Genomic DNA, 9,914 nt, shown 5'->3' on the forward strand with positions numbered 1-9,914 from the left:
CAGGAGCTCGCTGTACAGGACAGAGAATGAGGACCTTGAGCTTCCAGAAAAAGGAAGGGTAGGGAGGAAAACATTTCCCTTCTTCCCGTTGAGGTTCTTCGGCTGGCCAGGTAATTAAATTGACACAAGACAGATTCGTGGGAGGAAAACAAATTTCACACGTACGGCAATCCAGAAATATATGAGACTCAAAGAAGTAACCAAAGCAGTCAGCTGGTATACCTTTTAGACAAAGAGGCGGTGCATTTGTGAAGAATTGACAAGACAGTGGGATTTGGGCTTGGGGTAGTAAATTCGTGGAGAAGTATCAAGGTCTGTTTGTACAGCCTCCTCCGCCTTGAATCTCTGGTGATCTCTTCCTCCTGGTACAGGAAGGGTATCGTTCACCTGGGAGATGCTTTTGGGGGACAGAGGATCAGAGAGTCCTTCTGGCACCGGCTGCTTCTTAAGTAACTTTAATCCAACATAAATGGCATGTTTTGGAGTGGCTTATTTTTCTACCCTTCAGAAACAAACAAGCACGAGAACCTGAGAGGTGGAGTTTCTAAGTTTTATTCCAAACCATGGCATTAATAAGCGGTTTGAACTGAAGAAAAGCCAAGTTCACCTGGTCCTTATTTTCTCCACTCATCAGCTGGCAATGACAGCAGGAAGGAAGCTTCATTAGCTCGTGGTTTTTAAAGGCTCAGATACAAAAGCCAGCGTAATAGGAGTGCAAAGCCTCATTATTAGGTAATAACTCTCATCGGGCTGATTCAAATAGCAACTCTCTTCCTATCTAAACTTTTTCCAATTAACGTTGCTCCATCTTTTTCTTCTGTATATTTCTTAAAGTCATTTTGATGTGCCATAATTACTATTTCAATAAAAGCCTCACAGAGATGATGAGTTTAAACTAAATGAAGAAAGCAAGGAAAAAACATGCCTCCCCACTCCAAGAAAAATTAACATCTCATCCCGTTTTATAAGCAGTGAAATCAGTGCCTTATTGGGAGGGTGTTCATTCAAGGAGAGAATCTTTTTTATGTGGAAATGATCACTGTACACTTCCCAGATAGTTAATTACATTAGGTTGTTCTGTCCACGATGGCAAATCAGCTTCATGCAGCAGGGGCTTGTGGTCAAGATAATAGCAAAAGATAACACAGTAATACAACTGTGAAAAGAAAATGGTGTAAAGCATAAATGTTGGAAATCGCCGTTTATTTTTATATATATATATATATATATAATGTATGTATGTATTTTTAGGAGGGCAGCAACATGCTCTTTGCTGTTATCACAAGCATTAAAGTTTAACAGACCATCCGTGAGTTACTTACTGCTCAGAAACACCTGCTCAGTGAGATAAAGTAGCAGCTATCTTTCTAGTTTTAAAATTGACATTCAGCCAGTTATATTTCTGGTCTCTCTCATCACTTAGATGGTTGTTGATTTTTCTTAAATGTCAAAGGAGGTTTGCAACTTAATTTTATTTCCTCATGCTAGTTTCTTCCTTGGGCTCTCCAGATGCTCTGTGGCCTCTAAGTCAGTCCTAAGAAAGGGTTGCTATAAGGAAATCTCTAGTTTGAGAAAAGCAGGTGCATTTACAAGCGTCTTTTGCACACATTATAAAGAAAAGGGTATTCGCCATATCTCATCCATAATTACTCCTGCTTCGTCTTTCTACTGCATTCACGAGAACACATGACATGGTGGGCAAGTGTAGTATATACATGTATCTAGAGAATCACAGGTCATAACTATGTTCTGTGTCCCTTTCTTGGTCTCAGGCCCTGCCTGGCTTCTCGTGACCTCTCTCTCCTTTGCTGTCTCCATTCTCCATCAGCTCATCCATGCTGTCCATACCCTACAATCCAAATTCTGGGAAATCAAGGCTGATTAGCTTAGCACCCTCAGTTCCGAGGCTGAGTCCCTTACCTCAGACCATCTCACATAACAACCACCAGACTATGGCAAGACCCCTGGTGGGTAAGGTGTTCACATCGAGTCAGGCAGTGGACACGTCCATGTAAGGACCACCCAGCACCACTCCCTTGGGCAGGGCCCACAGTGGCAGCGTCAGCATAAAGGAGATGTTGGGTGTTTCACACGGACCGACCAGTGCTGTATAACATGCTAGGTGCTAAGGCAGCAGGTGTAGCCGAAGTGAGGAGCTCCAGGGAGTGTTAACGTTCAAGAAGGAACTGAGCTAGGAATTCTGAACGATAGAGATAGAGCTTAGCTGCTAGACTTAGTTCAAGTCCTGGTTTTACCATCTGACCTCCACAGGACCTCGGGCAAGTGATTTAACCTCTCTGAGCCTAATACCCTTGTACGTAAAATGGGGTTTATAACATACCTATGTCATGAAGTGGTCATAAGGGGTCAATGAGATGACACATACAAAATGCTGAGCCCAGCATCTGCCCAGGGCACATGCTCAGAGTCTGATGTGCTGTGTTCGGCTGTTTGATATCCGTGTCTGAGTCTGTGTCTGTGTCCACTGCAGGTACACAGAACTGGAATTAACTGTGTCCTTGGCCCACGACACACGCCCATCATTTGTCTGTGCAGCACTCTCTTTTATTTTATGCATTTATTTATAATATAATGAACATCCAATAACCCACCACCCTATAAGCTCCTCCCAACTCACCTCCCTCTCCCAAAGAGACGACCACCAACCTGCATGCTGTATGGATCAGTTCCCAGTTTTTTTGTTTTATTTTTATAAACATGTATATGACTAACAATGTGTTGTTGAATTTTTAAACCTTATAAAAAAGAGTATCGTATGACATGTATGGGACCTGCTTTTGGCCCTTAAAATTGTTAGGGAGATTTGTTCATGTTACAGATGTTATTCCTTCATTTTCACTTCTGTGTAGTATTCTGTTGTGAGACAAATTATTTAAGGGCTCAATAAATGTTACCTATTAGTTTCAGCTATTAGTCAATACTAGTCACCTCTCCTTGTTCTTCATCAAGATATTGACCATCCTCTGCTAACTCCTAATTTCACCCTTTTATTCAAAGGACATCACCTTCCGTCTAGAACTGCTCTTCTGACCAGCAGTGGACCAATGTGGACACACTACCTGTTTTCTTCCTCCCTTTCTCGGGACTCTGCAACCCTAAATGATACCCCTGCTATTTGGTCAGCTAGATTGCCTACAGAGAGAAGAGACCCACACGTGTAACCAGGAGGAAGAGTGAATCGATTGTTGCCTTTTAATTTCTTCAGTGAAAATGGGAAGGGCTTTTATTGACAAGGCTGTTATGCAAATGTGAATCCATCACACTGCATTATTGGCATCCTTATTATCTGGCACTACTGTAATCCTGCCCTGGTTCAGCTCCCTCCCCCCACTCACCTTCTTTCATCCTTTCACTGATGGCTCTAGTAGAAAATCTGCAGACTCCAATACCACGTGGAGTCACGGATAGGGAAGAAACTGCTGGAAGATGCTCCCCCGGTACTGTCTGAATACACAAACGGCAAATAACACAGGGGCTCTGAGTCCTGGCCGAGTTTCCTTTCTAGTGACTGCTGTGGACCCAGGAGAAAACTTGTGAAGTGACCCCTGATTAGTTTGGCCAAGCTCCCTCTCCAGCAATTACTGTAGCAAAGCTCAGACATTGCATTCTGAGTGATTCTGGAAGATTAAGCAAGAAAACGAAGGCATGATGATACTGTAGCCAGAAAAGTAACCCGGCTTGAAATTTATGCACAAATTCAGAAGAAAAAGGCAGGCTGCCAACAATTCACGCCAGGTTTATCTAAGTTACATTACATCTTTAATGCTTATTTTGACCATTTTCCCTCCCTCAGAAATATACATCCATGCTTCTGATTAATGACTAGATGCAGGAGGTTTAGCTTCATATTTCTTCCTCTCTCCAAACTGATCACATTTTTCTCCCATATTCTTTGAGTGTCAGAGGCAGGGCAAGAGGAGGGAAGACAGGGGAGTAGCATACCTGAACACGGATTGAAGAATTTCTCTGTAAACTATAACACAGACCGTTAGTGGTGTAGGGACCACATTTGAAAATGTTCTTTCATTAATTCCACAAGCATTTTCAATGCGTGTCTGATTGTAAGCTCTGGCCTCAAGAGACACACATGTGGGGACAGGTTGGCATGTCCAGGGATGAGCGCTGTGATGCAATGTGAACAGGTGGCTATATTCCCCGCGGCGGGAGAAGTCGTCTTCCGTGGATGGTGAGAACAAAAGCCATCCACACCCACACAGCTCACAGCTCACATCGTATGATGGGGCTACCATCGTACCATATCATACGATGGGGCTACCCTGCCATCTTCCCCAATAGGACTTTACTCTTCCAGGAAACCCTTGCCCAGGAAGATACCTTTTGCAAGTAGCTGAGCATCCTTGAAAATCCATTTAAAATGGGTCAACTTTTCAGTAGATAACATCAAATTCATTGCTTATGATTCAAGTCACTTCCCATCCTGTCCTCAAAACCCTCACCTCCCTGTATCCACCAACCGTAGACTCACACCTTCATCGTTCTGCAGTCCTAAGCAAGCTTCTGCATTTAAAGGCTCACCTTAAACAAGACTTCAAAACGCCATGAGTGTCCTGGCTTTGCCCTAGCCCACCTAAGACCCTCTGAGAAGTCTGTCAATGCAGTATTCTTTCTCAGCACAGTAAGTGCCAAGCTCAGCTCGGACTTATCAACAGGCTATTTGGCGCCATGTTTGACAATGAGGAAGGAAAAATGAAAAGAGAGGTGACAACTGGGTCTTGAAAAATGACTGGGACTGAACCAGCTGCAGAAGACAGAGCATTCTGAGAGGAGAGAGCAACTGAGCAAAGACAGGAAGGCTTACAACGGGGCCGTCCCACGCGTACTGGGGCTTCAACTGCATTGTATCTGGGGGAACACTTTCACCTTCTCCCCGTACAGGACAGCGTCATGGTAAGCACCCTCTCCCACGCCTGAGGAGTTTGGGGCTGCAGTGTATCAGGTCACATTTAGAAATAATGAGTGATTCCCAGTCACCCGGAGCAAACTGCTTCACTCCTCGGTGGTCCTCCCACCTCCTGGACTCTGTCTGCACCATATTACTGGCCAGAGTTCACCACTTCCCACTTTACCCCTGACCCAGAGGTCATGCTGATTTCATGTGGACCAAATCCAAAGCTGCTGCTCGGGGACCTCATCTAGCCAGGCACCCTGTCTTTACCATCATCATCACGTCCTCAGAACCTATGCAGGCAAAGCCGGTCAGCAGGACACATTTGAGTACTACACATTGTCTCCTAGACCCAATGATTTCTTCTTTGTACCAAAATGCACTCCTTCCTAGAGGTTTTAATAAAGCCACAAACAGCCTCTTCAAGGGAATATTTTCTTCCCAGAAGCCTCCGAGCCCTCTGCATGGTGAACGCAGACTTTACAGATTGGGCCCAGGAGCCTGACAGCATGGGCTCTGATTAATATGGTTCTCAGGGATTCCCTGGTGGCGCAGTGGTTGAGAGTCCGCCTGCCAATGCAGGGGACATGGGTTCATGCCCCGGTCCGGGAAGATCCCACATGCCGCGGAGCGGCTAGGCCCGTAAGCCATGGCCACTGAGCCTGTGCATCCGGAGCCTATGCTCCGCAACGGGAGAAGCCACAACAGTGAGAGGCCCACGTACCACCAAAAAAAAAAAAAAAAAAAAAAAAATATGGTTCTCAGACCATATTGACCTGGGCTGTAACCTTCCCAAGAGAGAAGCAGTTTGGGGGCTGGTCTGCATCCTTGACACTGGAAAGAAGCTATGATGCGGATGCACCCATCTCCCATAGGCCCCTTTTCCCTCTAACAATTTCTGCACCTTCCCTGGGATGGCAGCTGAGCTACACATGTGGAAAGATTTGATCTCCTTAAGCCCAGAGGAGTCCAGTGTTGCTGGGGGCGCAGGGGAAGAGCCAGGAATTTGTGGGCAGATACACCTGAGTTCAATCCTGGCTCTAACCCTGCAAGTTCAGATGAATTCCTTAAACTCTCCTAAGTAGACTACAGGATAAAGGAGGAGAAAAAAGCCCCAATGCAACAAGGCTGTGAGGTTGCTAACAGAGGAAAAGTGCAGGCACGACACAAGTGTCCAGTAAACGTACATTTTCTCCCCTTAACCACCCTTCCCCAGCTCTTAGCCACAAGGCCTGATTCCTGTTCACCCCACTCTTAATAAGAGCCTTGACACTTTAAAGCAAAAATCCATTAATTAATACCCCCAGCAGCCGTCTACGGTAAGAGACCACAGAATTCTTTCCACAATGCCCACTTCTGCACTCACGTGGGTAACTGAATACTATCACTTCAAGGGTAAAAGGTGCCTTCTAATCTCTCTGGAAGTGCAGGTGTCTGCAAAAGTAGGAAGTGGTGGCTAAGTAGTGCCTTCAAGCATACAAAGTGTAAAACCTCCGGCGTAAGCCAACCTGTCACTCTCCATGTTGCCTATGAAGATGTCATGGCCTGGAGCATGTAAGCCACATCCCCTTGGCAGGGATCCCAAAGGCTTTAGCATTCATGACTGCCTGGCATTTCCCAGGCTTCTTGCGTGAGCTACAAAGATGTCCCTTAGCTTGCTGTCGAATGTAAATTATATTACTCCCCTGTCTTTCTGGGCTGTCATCTGCTCACATGCTCAGCTAATTTAGTCCTGGAAGCACACTTCTCCAAGACAAGCCATACTTAAACAGGGCTTGCCTGCTCCCACATTTCTTTCCAACCTGCAGAAAATAGGTTTGATTTCAAAGCCAAGTGTTCAAAGAGAAGAAGAAGCTGTGTCTGCGAGAAGAGATGGAGCTGTTTGCCTTGAACGCTTTCTTGTTAATTTTAGCTCCAGCCACTGTCCCCAGGCCTTTGGTGCCAACGAGAGAGAGCTCGTTCCTTCCTGAGAAAGTGAATATGGTATTTCCCAGTAAACCTTGAACCACTGCCCAAACCTCAGATCTCAAGGCTTTCCTAAGGTTATGGTCACCAAAGCTAAAAAGAGTAATGGCAAGAACACAAAACCGCAATGATCAAAGGATGCTGGGGCCGGGGTTGAGGGGGTACCCAGGAGGCTTCACACAGACCAACATCGCCCTCTGCTGGGGGCAGTCCTGTCACAGCACCAACGAACTTGCCCACCACATTCTGTGTTCACACAACTAACACCCTTACCTCTCAAGCCTTCTTCCTCTCCCCTCCTGGGACACAGACAGAATTCTTGTGCTTTTCGGCTACTTGCCTTTGACAGCCCTCCACCAAATTCCAAAATAGCCAAATGTTTACAAATAATGCATTTGGAAACTGTTATCTGGAAACGTCCATTATTTTTGGTATTGAGGTGACCTTCATTCTGAAAACAATGTGCCTTAGAAACTCTTTGGATTGATGGAGGATGTGAGGAGTAAGAGGAAACTTTTCAACAAAAATATGATAATGAGTGATTACATCTCTGGTTTATTCAGGAGTATTGCTGCAGATCTGTCAGTTCCATTTTTAAAATTTATTTATTTTATTTTATTTTTATTTTTGGCTGCACTGGGTCTTCGTTGCTGCACGTGGGCTTTCTCTAGTTGCAGCGAGCAAGGGCTACTCTTCGTTGTGGTGCGTGGGCTTCTCATTGCAGTGGCTTCTCCTGTTGTGGAGCACGGGCTCTAGGCGCGCGGACTTCAGTAGTTGTGGCTTGTGGGCTCTAGAGCGCAGGCTCAGTAGTTGTGGCGCACAGGCTTAGTTGCTTCGCGGCATGTGGGATCTTCCCGGACCAGGGATCGAACTGGTGTCCCCTGCCAACTGGCAGGTAGATTCTTAACCACGGTGCCACCAGGGAAGTCCCTGTCAGTTCCATTTTTTCCTGGGAAATTCCGCCTTAATATTTTCAGAACTAATCTTATAGGTGATGAGGGAAAGGTGATGTCAGGTAAACAAGGAAAAAACCTTCGAGGTTGTAGTGGAATTCACAATTAAAACCTAAAGTAGTGTGCCCATTGCAAAAGCTATTTCAGGGAAAGATAAAGCTACCATCCATACCTATAAAGTTTGGCCTAAATGCTAGAAGTACTTGGAAGTAGAGAAGTTAATAGGAAATATGGAGTTGCCCCAATAAAGAAGACTAGATTTAGAGTCAGAAAACTTGAGATTTCTAGCTATCATTTAACATATCCGTAAGACTTGTTATTGTGTTCAAGGAATATCTGAACTCCTACTCTTTGCCAGACATCATAATAGGTCCTGGGTCACAACAGTGAACAACACAAAGACAGTCTGCCCTCTCAAAACTTGCAGTCTAGCGATGGCAACAATTTAACAAATACTATAGCCTTCTGGGATCAGTGGTATAAAAGGATGAGTACAGGATGATCTGGAAGAGCATGGCAAGGGAGGATAACCCAGAGGATCAAAGAAAATGGGTGCAAAAGCATTTAAAGAACTATACGAGTTATTTTTCCCCAATTTTTTGCTTTTTTATTGGGGAAAAACATACACAAAATTTACCATTTTGACCATTTTTAAGTTTGCAATTCGGTGGTATGGTATTAGGTACATTCACAATGTTGAAAAAGCATCACTATCTATTTCCAGAATTTTTTCACAATCCCCAACATATTCATTAAAGAATAACTTCCATTCCTTTCTTCCCCCAGCCTCTGATAACCACCTGTTCTATTTTCTGTCTCTGAATTTGACTATTCTAGATACCTCACATAAGTGGAATCATACAGTATTTGTCCTTTTGTGTCTGGTTTATTTCACATAGCATATGGTTTCCAAGGTTCTTCCATGTTATAGCGTCTGTCAGAATTCCATTTCTTTTTACAGTTGAGTAATATTCCATTATATAAATATATATTCATTGTATGAAGATATCACATTTTATTTATCCCATCATGTATTAATGAGCATTGGGATTGTTTCTACATTTTGACTGTTGTGAATAATGCTATGAACAAGTATCTGAGTACCTACTTTCGATGCTTCCACCTAGAAGTGGAATTGCTGGATCATATGGTAGTTCTGTGTTTAATTTTTTTTTTTTTTTTTTTTTTTTTTGCAGTATGAGGGCCTCTCACTGCTGTGGCCTCTCCCGCTGCGGAGCACAGGCTCCGGACGCGCAGGCCCAGCGGCCATGGCTCACGGGCCCAGCCACTCCGCAGCATGTGGGATCTGCCCGGACCGGGACACGAACCCGTGTCTCCCGCATCGGCAGGCAGACTCCCAACCACTGCGCCACCAGGGAAGCCCTTTTTCATCTTTTTAACCTTTGTTCTTTTCTAATATAAAGATTTAAGATCAGGAATTTATTCTAAGTACCACGTTAGCTGTATCCCACAAGTTTTGATATACACTTTTTTTAATCCTTCAGTCTTAAGCATTTTCTTATTTTCCATTATATCTCCTCTGAACTTTCAATCGTTTATAAATGCTTTATTTTATAATTTCAGAAATTAGTTTAAAAATTGTTTTCTTACAGTTACTGATTTCTGTTAAGTGACTTTTTAATTGAAGGAGAGTATATTTTGTATGTTACCAATTCCTGGAAGTGTTTTGAGACTTGCTTTAGTGCCTACATGTTGTACATTTTCATGTGTCCCATGTGAATTTGCATAAAATGTGCCTCTTCAAGTTACTGTTGGATTTTAAAAGGCTGCCAACAATATATACTTAACTTTTCCACAAGAGTGCTGGTAACAATCAAAAAGTAAAACAAAAAGTTGACAGATGGAGTCCAAACTATCATTTCTATTACTGACCAAGCTGATGTTAGCAAATATGGCTTATATCCATGGGAAAGTAAGTGTTTAAACACTAAACCTCAGATTTAGGCAGCAGTTTTTTTCTGGTCACAGAGAGTGCTGGGCTCAGGTGGCCCTCTCGGATAATTGGGAGTGGCTGTTATGGTCAATGACAGCACCGAGGAGCAAAGCAG

This window comes from Monodon monoceros, unplaced genomic scaffold (genome assembly GCF_005190385.1).
Source record: "Monodon monoceros isolate NGI ecotype Baffin Bay Population unplaced genomic scaffold, NGI_Narwhal_1 Super_Scaffold_7, whole genome shotgun sequence".
Classification (NCBI taxonomy): domain Eukaryota; kingdom Metazoa; phylum Chordata; class Mammalia; order Artiodactyla; family Monodontidae; genus Monodon; species Monodon monoceros.